General features: G+C 32.7%; 1 protein-coding gene and 2 long non-coding RNA genes across 5 annotated transcripts in view; 2 read left to right on the top strand and 1 right to left on the bottom strand.

The window, feature by feature from the left end:
* Positions 1–3,464, top strand: part of LOC116185237 — a 5,148-nt gene extending 1,684 nt beyond the window's left edge. The window contains exons 2-3 of the long non-coding RNA XR_004150039.1: positions 2,422–2,689; positions 2,910–3,464. This is a non-coding gene — a long non-coding RNA (uncharacterized LOC116185237). The remainder of the gene's footprint in view (positions 1–2,421; positions 2,690–2,909) is intronic.
* Positions 1–15,967, bottom strand: part of LOC102674166 (peroxidasin-like) — a 290,955-nt gene that overhangs the window by 224,168 nt on the left and 50,820 nt on the right. The window lies entirely within an intron of this gene.
* Positions 10,227–15,967, top strand: part of LOC116185240 — a 19,802-nt gene continuing 14,061 nt past the window's right edge. Inside the window, exons 1-2 of the long non-coding RNA XR_004150042.1 lie at positions 10,227–10,238; positions 10,649–10,653. This is a non-coding gene — a long non-coding RNA (uncharacterized LOC116185240). The remainder of the gene's footprint in view (positions 10,239–10,648; positions 10,654–15,967) is intronic.

Below are 15,967 nucleotides of genomic sequence, written 5' to 3'. Positions count from 1 at the left end.
TTTATCTCGGCCTTCAAAATCAATCTTCCAAAGATATTTCACGAATATTGCAACAAAATTTTTTAAATTTTAAAACAAAATTTTAGAAATTTTAATATTTTATAGTAGAAACATGTGTTACACAAGTGCGTTAAAAGTTGGAACATAGAATCGGGATAGAAGAAGTTAGGTTAGGTTATCCTAAGTAACTGCGCGTACTATTAATTAGATTAAGTTTCGTTAATCTGTATCGTGCGTATCGTTAACATTGTTTATTATCCGTGACGGTTTCCTTTGCATTTCCTACATTAATTGCAATTACCATTATAGAGCAACAGTGCGTTAATTCTAGAGTAATCGCGCGTGCATCTAATTCAGAAACTATGAATTCGTTTCCAGAAAACGATACGCATTCACCGAAGCGTAAAAGCTATCGTGTAACAAGCTATATATGTGTTTTAAGTTTGAAACTTTCCTAAAAGTTACAACGTAGCTGGTGAGATACAACGATAGTTGTTTCATTGGAACACGATTAATCCAAAACGCTTGCAATAAATTAGATCATTTCGATATTTAAAATGAAAATATAAAATTTATCGCACGACCGCCTTTACTCATTCTCGAATTTATGTAAGCCGCGCATTCCCGTCGATCCTTTTAATTGAAAGATTAAAATGTAAAATAGTAAGCCTGTTTAAGCCTCCAACTTATTATTTTCCCTTGCGAAAATACGAGAGTTTATTCCGATTGGTCTGACTTAAATGAAAATATGAAAATTTAATTCTGTTAAGGATTCCCATTAGCATTATTGATTTTTTTTGTTTTTTTTTTTCATAAATTTGGGAGCTTTCTGGCTTTTCATTTAGTTTCAAAACGGATTTCAATTCTTTTTTTTTTTTTCTCTATTGTAGGCTTTACCTTTTTAATTCATTCAAAGGAATTAAAGAAGAAGTAATTTTTAAAATATTTTATCTTTTTCAATATTTTACTTATTTTTCTTATTTATCTCTTTTTATTTATTTATTTATCTATGGTAATTAAACGATTCTTCTTTCGTTCCTTGAACGAAATAAAAACATTTATCAATTTTTCAAAAGAGCAACTTATGCATAACGACGTAATATATTTTATTACAAAATAAGGAACCACCCTTTTTACACTTCTTTCTCCTAGGAAAATAAAATTCAGAGTTTTACAAAGTCACGAAACATTAAATTTATTTCAACCGCATAAATTTCCTCCCTATACAACGTTCCCTTCTACCTTTTCTCTCGGTTACTTCGAACGAATCTAGTGTACCAAGTGTAAAGAAATATCTGACACTTCCGCAGATAAATCCAGGAATTTGAATTTCGTAGAGATTCGTTAATTGTTCCGTGGACGTGATTAAATTGTATATAGAATATTGTATTGCAAAAGTATACTACAGTGAACATAAGTTAATAATTTGAAAAAACGATAAGGCAAGTATAAATAAAATAATTTCGTTTATATTAAAAATTGTCCAATAATGATTTCATAAGGGTTTTCAATAAGGATTTTAAAAGATTGAGTTGATATATTTATAAATAATTTGAATAAAAATTGCATCATCCAAAAGTTTTTCATTTTAATGCATGTGATTCGTTGTTAGAGTGTAGAGTTATAACGTGTACTTCAATTCTAAATAAACAGGAAATTCTAATGTATAAAAAAATAATTACAATTATTCAAAAATCAATAAAGATGTTAAATATTACAACATGAACTTTGATTTTGGCAAATTGATTTGGCATTTTGATTTTGCATTTATAAAAATAGATTAAAAACCATATAATTGATACGTTGAATAATATATAAAAAAGTTTTAATAATTTCTTAGTACAACGTTCTTAAAGTTAAACGTATTGAATTATATGGTTTTCAATTGGTATTTCAGAATCTTAGTAATCTCAGTTACAAGTATATAATGCGCTATAAAACTCTAACAACGTATATAACTTATTATATCACGACTTACGTTTCGCTTCTTAAATTATCTTTCACGACAATTTCCAACGATATTTTTACGACATGATTCCGAGTCACTAGCTTGTAGCAACGAAATAAAGAGCTCGCGTCTTTTTAATTCCATTTTAAAATAATTTTGAACGAGAAAAAAAAAAAAAAGAGGAAAGAGTTGAAACGATGCGCAATAATGAGACGTTAAATACTTTTTCCATCTATTTGCGAAACAAAACATCGTAAACAACTGTTAATCCTCTTTTTTATCTTTTTTTTTAATCCGTTCTTTTCTATTCTCCCCCTCCCCTTCCTTTTTTCACTAATTTCATTTGGAAAAACGTGATTGAACGCCGTGCAATTAATTCCACTGTTTGAGGGATTTCGTTGATGATATTTTCACATAGACATCGAATTTTTCAATCTCATTACGAGACTTTTTTTTTTTATTTTTTTTTTTAGAAAGCGTGATTCGATGAAAGAGCATGGAATCCTGGAATTTTGTGAAACGTGTGTATATACGAATGCATAAATGAAGCATTGTTTTGGAAAAATTAATGTCGTTTCATTTGGCAAATTCATTGAGCAGACAAATGTTTGTTAATGGTGTGAGGCAAGAGGGGAAAATAAAAGAGCGGTGGAATATCAGGAAATATTTTTAATGTACCAATTAGAATGATATTTATGAGAGCATGATATTAAAAATAAAATAAAGATACATCGTTCTCGAGTTAAACGTAATTGCATATATCAATTTTCTCTAATACACTTATTATTTCAGGTTCAGTCTAAATTGTAGTCTCTCGTGTAAAATTAAATAAATTTTTTTTCAATGAATTTTAATTATAAGAATTGTTGTTATATATTTTTATTAAGAAATAGATGATAAAAACTTATCGTCCAACCTCTACATAATTTCGAACGCCAGTTTCGACGTCATTCTTTTTTAGAATGAGAAAAAGAAGAAAAAAAGAAGACGACAAAATAATAAATTCTTCTACGAAGATTTTTCTTTTTTTAAAGAAAAAAAAAAGGAACAAACATCAAATAAGTTTGACGCGAGGAAAAATTTTAAGAACTTTCATCGTTCTTTCTGAATCTTGGCAGTTAAGAAGAATCCGTGGAATTTCGCAGAGGAAATTTCCGCCCATAAAGTTGCCTTCTCACCGGCAACTTTAATGGTGGATAATAAGAGAAGGAAACGGATTAGCGTAGTGGTCATGTTCGTGAATGACACGTGATAAATTCTGATTTTCGTTTCGGCTGAAATGAACGAAACAACGCTATGAAACAAGGGGCAAAGTCTATCCCCCATCGTGAACACATTTTCATCAAATACAGAACACACGTTATATTCTGGTACGTGTTAACAAGTCTCAGTTAACAAGCCAACAACGCTATTTTCCAACATTTTCCTCCAATAACTATACTGTATACAACCAACGTGGATTGAAACAATATGAATTCCTACACACAATGTTTCAGAATCGATCAATCGTATAATTTCGTTAAAAATATTCTTAAAATCTGTATTGGTTTTTTTGTAATAGAATAAGAAAATATTATTTGTAAGATAATATAAAAAATTTGGTTCAAATATCATACAAGCATGAGCAGTTGAAAAAATGAAGAATTCGAGCTTTGTTCTAATTCCTTTAATTAATTCAACGAGAAGTACCAATGTTTTTTGAAGTTTGTTATCTTCTTGTATGCTGACACTCGTTAACACGTACATTTTTATCCAAATTCGAATAACAAAAGAACAATGTAAATTGCTATTCTCAAAATTTGCGAGAAGATTATTCGTTACGAAAAAAGTTTTAAAAATATTTTACATAATTGATTAAAAGTAAATGTTATTTCCAAAAACAACTTTCCTTATATAAATTTTGCAACAATAAAGCAACTCTAATATCTTCATTCCTTATTTAACTATGAGCGTAATCCAACGTCTCTCGTTTCGTGAAAACGTATTCCTCCAAAATCAAGCCTAGTAAACTATTCCCCTTCGTGATAAACCCAGTCTTAGAAAATAGCTACTGCAGGGATCAGAAGCACACGTCCCAAGGATAATAATTCCAAAGGAATAAGGATTAACATCGTATTAGCTCCTCTTAAATAAACGATAATGCTTAAGGCGTTTTCGAAACAAGCAAAAGTTGAGTTTCAAATCTATAATTATTATAGATGACTGAAATTATTATATTATATTACCATGACTGAAATTTACACATATTTTTCAGGAAAAACCAAAAAAAATCATTTATTCTTTTCTTTTTTCAATAAAGAAGAAACAAAGAAAAATATCCGAAAGATATAAATATAATTAAAATAACACAGAAAAATAAAGTAAAAAAAATATGTGTATAAAGTACGTAATAATTCCAACTTTGATTCATATGCAACGATATAACAAAGATATATAAATAATAACACCAATCTGTCTCGTCCAGCGTGGCACAGCGTGGTAAAGCATATAAGGTGCATATGTGATAACTTCGCTCATTTATATGCAAGATAATTATGAAAGAAGATCATAAATTAACATCGCAAAAGTGGAAAACACACGTGGAACATTTTAAATTATTAAAATTTAAAATTTAATCAAGTTTAACAACAAAAATCGTTAAAACAAAATCCTAGCTTTTAATAAAAATGTTAAATTTCGACTCTCGAAAACAACGTCCCCTCTGCCCGCACCATAAACCATTCAGGTTCAAAATCGCTTGCCACGCCACCCTATAATAGATACTAGAGCATAAAACTAAACTGAACGAAGTCACCGAGTCGAGTGCACTCTGGCAAAGGATACATATAGAAGGATCTACCATATATCCGCTCCAAGTTTGGAACCTGAGCTCTGCAGGTGGAGGGCGGCACGAAGATAGCTTAAATTCATTAACCGTCCCATTGAATCGGCAGCAGGAAGGCTTGCACCGCCGCTCGACCCGCTCTTAACGCCAATGGAATTGTTAATCCTCTGGTAGGTCATCGCGCTTACCGATCGAGCACGCATGCGCAACACGCGCCGATACCCATTCTCCATGTCGATGTGTTAACGATCGCAATAACAATTACCGTTTCAGTTATGCCCTCCTCCCCATATTGTTCCCGAGCGATGATTACTGATTGGTTCCACGGGGTGAAAATATCGAAATCCTACGATTACCAGGCTTTCTTGCAACCCGTTTCCCCTCGTGTAAATTGTAATCGGGAATATGCGCGCTTCCACAGATCCGTGTGGATCATTCCAGATACGTGATACACCGTTAACACGTGACTGGAACCGCGTTATGGATTTCCATGTGGCCGTAACGGGGATGAAGATAGCGTATATGGCCAGGCTGGAGCTGTTCTTTTACATGGTAATGCGAGCCGCGCTTGATAATTGTTGTTCTTTATTCAAAAGTTCCTCTTGTGCATTGTTTCTGTGATAATCTCTTACAAAAAAGTTTCTGGTATCTAGAAAATTCTTTCCCTTTCCTTTTTTTCTTTTTTATTTTTTTGTTTTTCAAGGTGCAGGATCTTTTTAGATGTTAATACGCCATTCTATTATATCTCGAAAACAGTAAGAAATGTAAAAAGATTTTTAAAAGAGAGATTTAATGATTAATCTCGCAATGAGAACGAATACATTGTTATCATTATGATTGAAATACGATCTCTGAATAATTTAAAATAGAAAATTCTTTCCCTTTCCTTTTTTTTTTTATTTTTTTGTTTTTCAGGGTGCAGGGTCTTTTTAGATGTTAATATGCCATTTTATTATATCTCGAAAACAGTAAGAAATGTAAAAAGATTTTTAGAAGAGAGATTTAATGATTAATCTCGCAATGAGAGCGATTACATTGTTATCATTATGATTGAAATACGATATCTGAATAATCTTTCAATAAGAAGAGAAATGAAATAAAAATTAAATTAAACAAAATTAATATCGTATCATTGTAATCATGTTGTGATAACAAACGTTTCAAAAGTATCAAAATAAACGGATTATTAACCAAACTGCAAACAATCCCTCTGGCAAAACAAGCAAAAACAGATCCACGCGAAAAAAAAGAAAAAAAAAGAAGAATACGAAATCCGAGCAACCAGTTTCATTAAAATATCGTACTCCAAATACGTACGGCCGCCACAATCATTCGAAAAACAATACATACCACTTCTCTGTAATTAAAATTGCGGCCCTGCTCTACCAGATAGTAGAACGCTCATCAACGAGGCCAATTTATCGCCGGCGTTCATTGAAAATTCAAATCGGCTTTTCGCTAAGCCCGTAAAATCGTGGCAACTGTGCCGTCTTATTATTCAAATCATTATTTACACCGAGGAATCTCTCTCGGGCTTCCAACGGCAAGTGACTCATAAAACCAGAATATAATAGCCGGATCGGAGAGAAATCCGGATCGTCCCTGGAAAACTGGTTTTCTCGTTCGAGCATCGCAATTTTAGGGCGAGGAAGGGAGGGGGGAGGGCGAGGGAATATAGGCCGGCGCAACGCGCCAATGAGCATTTACAATAATACACCGGGTACATCCGGACGCGTTCGCTATTCGGGAACAATATCTGGCCCTACAGTGTCTGAATTAGGCAGAGGAGGTATTTAGTTTCCGTTTCACCGAAATCGCTATTTGTAATATTAATACCCGTTAACTAATTAGCCTAGGAACGGTAACTTTCAATATGGAGCCGAAGCTCAAGTTTGCACAGAGGATAAAGCTGTTGGGGCGTAACTGATTCGATGTAACTTGCCGTGATGTAATGCAATTTCCGAGCGGCGAATTACACGAACCGTGGAACAAAGGACAGACAACTTGGAAACAGACAACAGTTAATTCGGGAGGGAAGGGTTTCTGCCATTGGACCGACGACGTTTTTATTAAAATTTTTATCCTATAATGCAGTGCGAATGGAAAATGTGTAGAGTTGCGGGTGTGTCGGTTTCGATTTCAGAAGAATTATATTCATTATCGAAATTTTTGTCGAACGGAAATTTGATGTATGGAACGTTCGTGGAATCAATTGTATTGTTTTTTCTCGAAATCGTTAAGTTTTTGAAAAAAATGACAAAGGAGGTTGTACAATATATATTTATTATTCGAGAAACGGAAATAAACTTGAGTTTTTTAAATGGAATACGTTTTTATTATCAAAATGAAGGAATGAATAAATTGTTTAATTAAATTTCATAATTGGAAGGTTACGTAAAATGGCTATCAGGAATATTAAAAGAGACCAACAATATATTACTATTACTATAATAAAAATAATTATTAATAATAATTATGAAAGGAAGTAATTTTTTAATTTCGAGTTTTCTAAAAAAAGTATCCTTAGTTTTCTAAAAAGAATAAATTTTCTTTGAGTGCTTGGAAATGCAAAAAGAAGGATACGAGGAAAAAATTATGAAAAAAGCTGTACTACTTGATAAACGATATGTGTGTATTGAATATCAAAACATGAAATGAAACGTGGATGATGAAAGTGCATGTGGAATTGTATCTTATGAAGAGCGAAATGTAACTCATCGTTGATGAAGTCGAGACCTAAGTAGAGCTAACGAAGACGGAACGTAATTTCACTTTATGAAATGTTACTGTATTTTATGGAAACTTTAACCTAGTTCTCTGATGTTCTACATTATATTTGAAACAGTAAATATAAATTTGGAAAAAAATATCGATATAACTTTAAATTGTTTCCAACAAAATTTAATTTGAAAAATTTTTCATTCGAAAAACTATATAAAAAATATTTATCAATACGATTTTAACCTATTTTCAATAACAAATTATTTATTTGAAAATATATTCCAAAATATTCTTTTCATTTTAATATAAATAATTATTATAAAAAAAAATAATTGTGCAAGATAATCATATACTATAATCGTGAATTTAAAAATGCAATATTGGAACTTGATTTTAATTAATTTAATCGATTATCCATAACCAATTAATTTTTTCACATCCCTCATACATTTTTATATTTTTATATTATATTTTCAATCAGACATCGCAATTAATTCATTTGAATTTCGCGGGGTCGAATTTTGGTGGAAGATTTTTTTAGGTTATATTAATTTAAATTCGCTTTTATTATCTCGCTATCGCCATATTCTCTTTAAAAAAATATACAAATTCAAAATTTCCGATATTAATTGATTATTATCAATCAATATTTTTATATTAATACATATTTTTAAATCCATTGGCATTTTCTATCGACTTGCGTATTTTCCTCGAATTTTTACAGCACGAAAGCATCGGGTTTCGTATCATCCTTTCGCGAATAACAAGTACGTACGATCTCACGATGTCGACTTCATTGTGCGTCGTTATTGCGTTCTTGCTTGGTTGATCGTAAAATACGCTCCACGAGATAAGTATCGACATACGATCCGATCTTTCGATCGTGAAACGAAAATACTTCCAACAGGTATTGTCGATCGAACGTGGAAAGAAATAGTTACTTCGAGAAAAATGAGGGAAAAGAGTCGAGGCAGGGCATGCCTCGTCCTATTGACTTCACGACAATATCGTAGATAGAGTTTGCAGAAATCATTTTGAATACAAATACGTAAGAATGAATAATGGATTCTCGTGGAAATAAATGGAATCAAGAGGATATTTTTTTCTCCGTGGTTAAATTTGATCCCCATAACGCAAGATATTGTTTTTAATTTCTCGTGTTTTCAGGTTAGATAACGTTTTCTCGCGTTTCTAGGTTAGGTAACGTTATCTCTCGATACTGAGTATATTTCCAAGAAAATTAAATCAGGAAATAATTAATAAATAATATGAAATGGTAATTGAAGATGTATTTTACATGATTAATAAATAATTGCTGAATAATTTGCAATAATCTAATAATTTTAAAAATTTAAAACTATATACGTAAACTGTATATAAAAATCCTTGAAAAAAACTTTATCCCACAATTGTAATTAACAATTAAATAACTACTATATTATATAAGTTCAATTTTTAAAAATCGGTTAATTAAGATCAATAAAATTAAATTAATTAATATATTTACATATACATATACATCATCAATTACGAAACCAAAAAATTATCTTATCATTGTACATAATAATGAATAAATTGGCAAATATATTCACCATTATCATTATTCCACGAAGAACACATATGGATTAACGGAAATTGCAACCAATTTATCATTTAATAATCTATTCTAGATTCTGCTGGAAAATACGAATGATAATGGTGATTAGCAAATATCGTTAATTAAAGAGCACGATTGGAAGAAACGATAGGTAACCGGTAACGACAACGAAAGCAAGGAAATGGCGAGAATTGCACGCTTAACATGTCGTGAAAGAGAGAGAGAGAGAGAGAGAAAGAGGGGGGCAGATGTAGCTAACGAACATGGAACTACAACTCGAACTCCCTTAATGGAAGCCGCAGACACGAATTCCACGATTTGCAATCGACTAGCCATTGGAATGCTCTCTGGATCAAGAGACAGATAGGTATACGAGCAAACCCTGGATACCTGGCTACTCTGCCTCCATTGTGCATATACAAGCACGATTTACTTGCCGTTCGTGTATCCGTTCACAGACCGTCTCATCCGGCAAAGAGACTGAACGATCATGCTTGTCATTAAGCTAACTTTGCATAAACCGTGCAACTTCTTCCATTACTTTATTTCTCGTCCATCGTTTGATACGTGTTGATACGTTCTTTTTCTTTTTATATAAAATTGAATTAATTAATATAGCACTATCAAGAGAAAAAAAAATTATACTCTCACAAAAAAGAAATGATAAATAAATTTGTGTAGAGAAATATTGTGAGCAACTTCTACTCTAATTGAAAACAAAATTATAAAAAAGAAATCTGTAATGTATATGATATATAAATTATCAAATTCAACAACTAACATCCATTGGCAAATTACATTGACAAAAAGGAATTCATGAGTGGAAATTCGACAAGTTTATCCAATCCATTCAGAAATTGGATCAAACGAAAACGGTATATTCACTCCCTCTAAGAATAAACCAACCAAAACAGCCTTAATTACCAAACTTTTATCCGTCCAATCCAAATAGACCAACAAATGTATCAATTGCCACGATGACGTGACCGCTCGAACAGCGTTTACCCTTAAGCCGAATTTGCTCCCTTTGTGCGGAAGGATAAACACGAAGTCGTCCACGGATACGTGACTCCCTGTCTAAACAAGAAGGGGCAATAAACGTATGCGCTGCATACAGTCGTCGTGTGCACGTTGTTTAACACGCTCGTGTCACAGCGTGTCTCGTCGTTAGACGTACAGACATTAAACCTTGCGTTGGATTCGAACGGATTCGAGATCAGACTTGGCGCAGAGAGACTCCATGATATCGAGAGAATTTCGCGTGCCTGTCGCGAAGGTAATGCGATTTTATGCGCGCGAGCATCCCACTCCCTCCACGAGGTTCGCCGCATCTAAGTAATGGAAGAACCGATTAAGCGGAGCACCCTATTTTCAACGCCAGCTGCCGCGAATATTTTTACCCCTCCCCTCCCCTTTTCAACTGAGCGACGATGGCTATTTTCTAATCCAAGTGAAAATCCAAGTGTAGACGCTGTGGAAGGCTAAATATATCGATGTATAGATATTTGAATTGTGGCAAAAAAGATTTTGGGATTAAGAAGAACAAAAGGGGAAGTAGCTTTTGTGATAACTTTTTACCAGGCAGTTGTTCGAATTTGAAGATTATTTTTGAAAGGTTTGTTGAAAGATATTTGAACTTGTGAAATTGGTGATAAATTTTGATAGATTTGCAAATTTAATCTGCAAATTTGAAATAAATTATAGATAGATGAAATCGAAAATCTTTATATATGTTTATTATTAGGGACCTATATTGTCATCTGTTTATCTATACTGAGAACCAATTTCCTGCGGTTTGGCACGATATGAGGCCAAGAGGGCCAGCAAAAATTTGATTATTCGTATCCAGGGATCGCCAATTTTCCCAGCGGTTCAGATATTGACCTTAAAGCCTACTCTCTCCGAAATTATATTGAATTATAAGTGATCAACACGTGAAAACGACATGTTAAAATCTTTCATAAAAGAAATATGTATTATAATATTATTTGTTACTGTTCTTCTAATTTGCAGAAAAGAAATACAATAGAATTGGTCAAAACGAAAAAGCTTTCGCATCGTTGGGGTTTCATTCGAGGCTTAAGGCCAATCTTATAGGATTCGTCGTTTTTCTCGTTTTATCTTGTTCTGGGATGAAAGTTTCGCGAAAACATCATCGACTCGAATATCAGGGTTAACGCAACAAGATCGAATTGGATAAGGCGATAGAAGAGAAGGGAAACATTTTTGCGAAGATGATATGTCGGATTTAATATATTACATCCCGAAATTATGATCGTGATGGTGTGATTCATAATTCAAATAAAGAATGTAATTTCGGGATGAACCATTTTAACGTTTCTCGATACGATGTTATGGCAAGTTATGACCACGTTTCCGCTATCCGAAGGAATATAACTCGGCAATTCATCGTAGCGTAACTGAGATCATAGCCAACCTGGCAGTTGAGTAGAAAAATTCCACGGAATCGATTTATACGAGATTTAAAAGAGATTTGATACGCTTGCCAGAAGAAATAGGATTTTCCTTGTTTTCGTTGGAATTTTAATCTTTAAGTGAAATAACTTTTCGATTATGAGGAACGAAATTTAAGAATGAAACTTTAATTCTTTATAAATAAATTTAATTCTTCGCTGAATGTTTCAAAATTATGCAAAATAAGCATCGTCCGATATTTTCCTTTTTTCCTGATGTCTATCTGTTCCAATAATACGTTCAATAAAATAAATAAAAGAAAGAAAGTCTCATAACTTGTCTTCATCCTATGAAAGAAATTAACTTAAAAAAAAAAAAAGAAAGCAACAAATATATCAACAATTGATAACATATTAAGATAATCGAAGATTTCTCTTAAAACGTTACGACAATTTCCAGAAGCAATCCCCGCTATTTATCATCGATTACACGAAGACAAATCCAAAACTAGACATATCTAGATTCGAATACTACTGTATTCAAAGGCGTAGATCGGAGATCTACGTAATAGATCTCGTAATAGAAAGGGACGATTAGTCATCATGGTGTCTCGACTGGACGACGATTTGTAATTTTCTACTTGCAAGAGACAGTAACTAACGAGTACCTAGTGCAATCGGTCTTTTTCAACGACAACAAAGTCGATACGATTCAGAATGAATCCGGTGTTGGCCGACGAAACTATAGATAAGCGCCTTTGCACCGTTTACTTTACGTTCCGTAACATCGTTTAAGACGTGGCAGAAGCTTTCAGACATTTTTTAAACCCGCCGTCATTCGAGTCGGGATTATTGAGGATGTGAGAATCGATCGTGAGTATAGAACATTCCAATCAACTTCAACAAATTTTAAATATTCTTAAGTATTCTTTGTAATTAAAAAAAGCATTCAAAATGATGTGTATTGTCTTCGATATATTTATTTAAAGTCTAATTCTTTTAAAAATACATACAAGTGCGTTGAAGTTGATGGACGATGTTTTAATTAGTTAAATGCTTGTTAAAATAAATTTTCATTAATCTTTCCATTACTTTATATTAATTTATATTGATTGATTTTTATAAATTTGTAGATCATAATATTATCTCATATTGTTATAAATCAAAGTGTTCAGTTTCATTTTATAAAAGCTTAAGTATCTTAAAGCCTCTTCGAATCAAATAATGTCTTTTTTTTTAATATAATGATATTAAATCATCATCACTATCGATAAAATAATTAAAATGTTCGAGTCAAGTGAGACATTATCTATAAAATCATTATCACAAGTGAACGGATGCAACGATGTTTGTTTGCAAGCATTAAAATTTTGAAAAGAAATTATTGAAGATTGGAAAAATTGAACTGTTTACCGGATGAAAATATAAATTTGCTTTTGTCCCGCATGTCGCGCATAGAATAAACCGACGGTGTGATAGCTCTTTATGAAAAAAGGGAATCGATCGAACATCCAATATACGGATACACCGAGTGATAGTCTGTCCCTGTAAATTTATTTGAGTTCATATGTTGGTCAGAGGTTATTCAAGAGTTGTTGGTATATATATGGATATATATATTGGAAATGATCAAAGTGATTTTGTCTTGATTGAATTTCCTTTTTTTTTTCTTCTTTTTTTGATCGAAATAATAAAGAAAATTATTATCTTTCCATTTGTTATATAATTTCGAACGAGGACCTCGTTCAAAAATGATCTCGCTCTCATTTACATCTGTTCATTTTTGAATTTTTTTATATATACAATATATTTAAATATACAATAAATATATACACGCTATGATTTGATCAATTGTATTCGCAGGAATAAACATAGAGAATGATAAACGATAAATATCTACCCCCGACAAATAATAAATTTATTTTAATCTCGATGCATTCCCGATAATTATCAATATATCAAAAATGAAAGCTCATATCATTTCCATCATCGAAATACTAAAAACGATATATTTACGAATATCATCTTCAAATTGAAAATTATGGATTGGAGATTAATCGTTCAGGGGGATAAATAAAATCGTTTATATATGAAAGACACGTAGACATCGCGTTAAATCTACGTTTTAAATTCATGTGATGGAGAGATGATGCACAAGATCTTTTTGGAGATAACGTTGAAACAGGAAATTGGTCCCACAGGATTTCGAATATCGTTTACTACCTTGAATCGAGAAAGGAAGAGCGAGAGGTAACGAACAAAATCGTCGACTTAAACGCATCCAATCGGAAAAGGAAACTCTCACTTGATCCTGATATATATGTGTACGCTTGCGTGTCGTAAAAATCCGATGTATATCATCCCATTGCGATCAAACGCTTTGTAACTCAATCTCTCATATACATCTACCTATAAAATGCCTTCCATTGTTGATGACAGGCATCGTCCAGAGAAGGACAATTTTTCTCCTCTTTTTTTTTTTAAATAAAATAAGCGAATTTGAAATTGAACAATGAAATTTTTCCAATCCTTTTTGTTGGATATAACTTGAAATTTTCACTTTTTATTTCTTTATACATTTATTTACGATGTAATACATATATTTTCCTACGAAATTATTCTCATTTGTGTTCAGATTTGAGAATTATAATTTATTCACGTAAATTTATTCCCTCTTTGATTGATTTGTACATATCACGATCATTAAAATTTATAGTTGGTAATAATAATAATAATAATAATAATATCAACGATGAACATCCCTATATATATATCATTTTTTGCAGAAAAATGGAGCAGAAATAAAGAGAAAAGAAGGGACAAAAGGCTGATTTCCGGTGGATCAACTCAAAGAGGGAGTCGGGCTCCTTGTATCGACGTTCACAGAGTGAAGAAAAATGCGACGACACTTAACGTTCGTTCCGACCAGCTCGAATCTTATTCTTCACCTTTCATTTTCAGGTGATGGCTGGAAAACCGAGTTGGAAGAATGGGACAAAAATGAGAAGGCATCCTCAGGGCGACCTATTTGAACGTCTCAGATGGAAATAATTATGCATGTCACTGGGGCCCTAGATTTTAGCTTCCCTTTGACACAAACTTTTGTTTTGAACAGTGTTGTTCAACTTTGCCATGGACTTCACAGGCAATGTTAAGAACAAAGTTATGGGTAACGAGATTAATGAGAACAGAGATTTCAGGGCAGAATTGTCTATCTATCCATGACATCAAAGTGTTGACATGATAAAGAAACGCGTGATATCATCAAATATAATATCTGTCCAACAATTTTCATGATTCTCAATGATTCCTTTGAATCACTATTTTGCTAATCTTTTTTTCTTTAACTCTTCGCCATCGACATCAAATGACGTACGTATGTAGAAAATTTTCCAGCTAAATCTACTATTTGGATCGTTTATTATTACCTCGTTTTATCTTACAGGTACAAGTAACTGTTAAATAAACTAATTTTAAGTTTTCCTTACTTCACGTGAATCATTGCACTAATGAAATGAAACTTTATTTTCCAAACCCAGTACATTTCTACCTTGGTATGTTGGGTGTGTTATTAATAGTACTATTCGCGAAATAAACGTCAATCTTTCGTGATAAGTAAATTCGGAATTGAAGGATGCTCCGTTGTACAAGCAACCGTTCGTTTATATAACGAGAGGATTGAATTTTGTTAAGGAAACTTGGGGAGAATTCGAGGCGGGATATTATCATGAATTTGCTACATTCGCGATATCTCGTTCGTGAATATTTAATTTGGATATTGCGTGGAATAAAAATAAAAAAAATTATTATACTGAATTTATATTTTATCATCGAGACTTTCATAAATACTTTCCTCCTCCTGATGTAATTATAAGAAAGCGTAATTATAACGAATAATCTATAGTAGTACAATATAGTCTACAATATAATCTATATAGTACAATTTCATCGAATAATAGAATAACAAATGTTCGACGTAGAATCAGAGATTAAGAAAAAAGAAAACAATTCAACGTTAGAAAATATAAATAAAAATTCGACTATTCCGATAAACTGGTAATTAACTTGGTAAACATGCCATCACGCCACAAACATTCATACACTCGAGGACAATTATTATCTCGAACAGGATCGTGCCCCGTGGGGGGAAGAGGAGGAGGAGGAGAAGGCCTCTATTAGGCCTGAGGCAGTTTCAAACGAGATTCCTAGCAGAGAAGCTTAACTAAAACTCGATGCCACGACAAACCGGTGAGTCGAGTAGCGCGGCATCGTTGCAGCTACGTGGCTTCAACTCGTTAAGGATGACAGGCAGTTGTGTCGACGTAAAATAAGGGGACCTAGGAACACGATGGAGCATAGTTCACGAGAACACCGACCAATCTCCCCACGGGATCGTTCCGCCAAGCTACAGGATCATTGCACGAAATGGAAAATAACGAAGATGAGTCGAGAAGAAATCGATG

Source organism: Apis dorsata, unplaced genomic scaffold (assembly GCF_000469605.1).
Source record: "Apis dorsata unplaced genomic scaffold, Apis dorsata 1.3 scaffold_135, whole genome shotgun sequence".
NCBI classification, from domain to species: domain Eukaryota; kingdom Metazoa; phylum Arthropoda; class Insecta; order Hymenoptera; family Apidae; genus Apis; species Apis dorsata.
The sequence above is the reverse complement of the archived record's forward strand: the minus strand, read 5'-3'. Positions and strand labels throughout refer to the sequence as shown.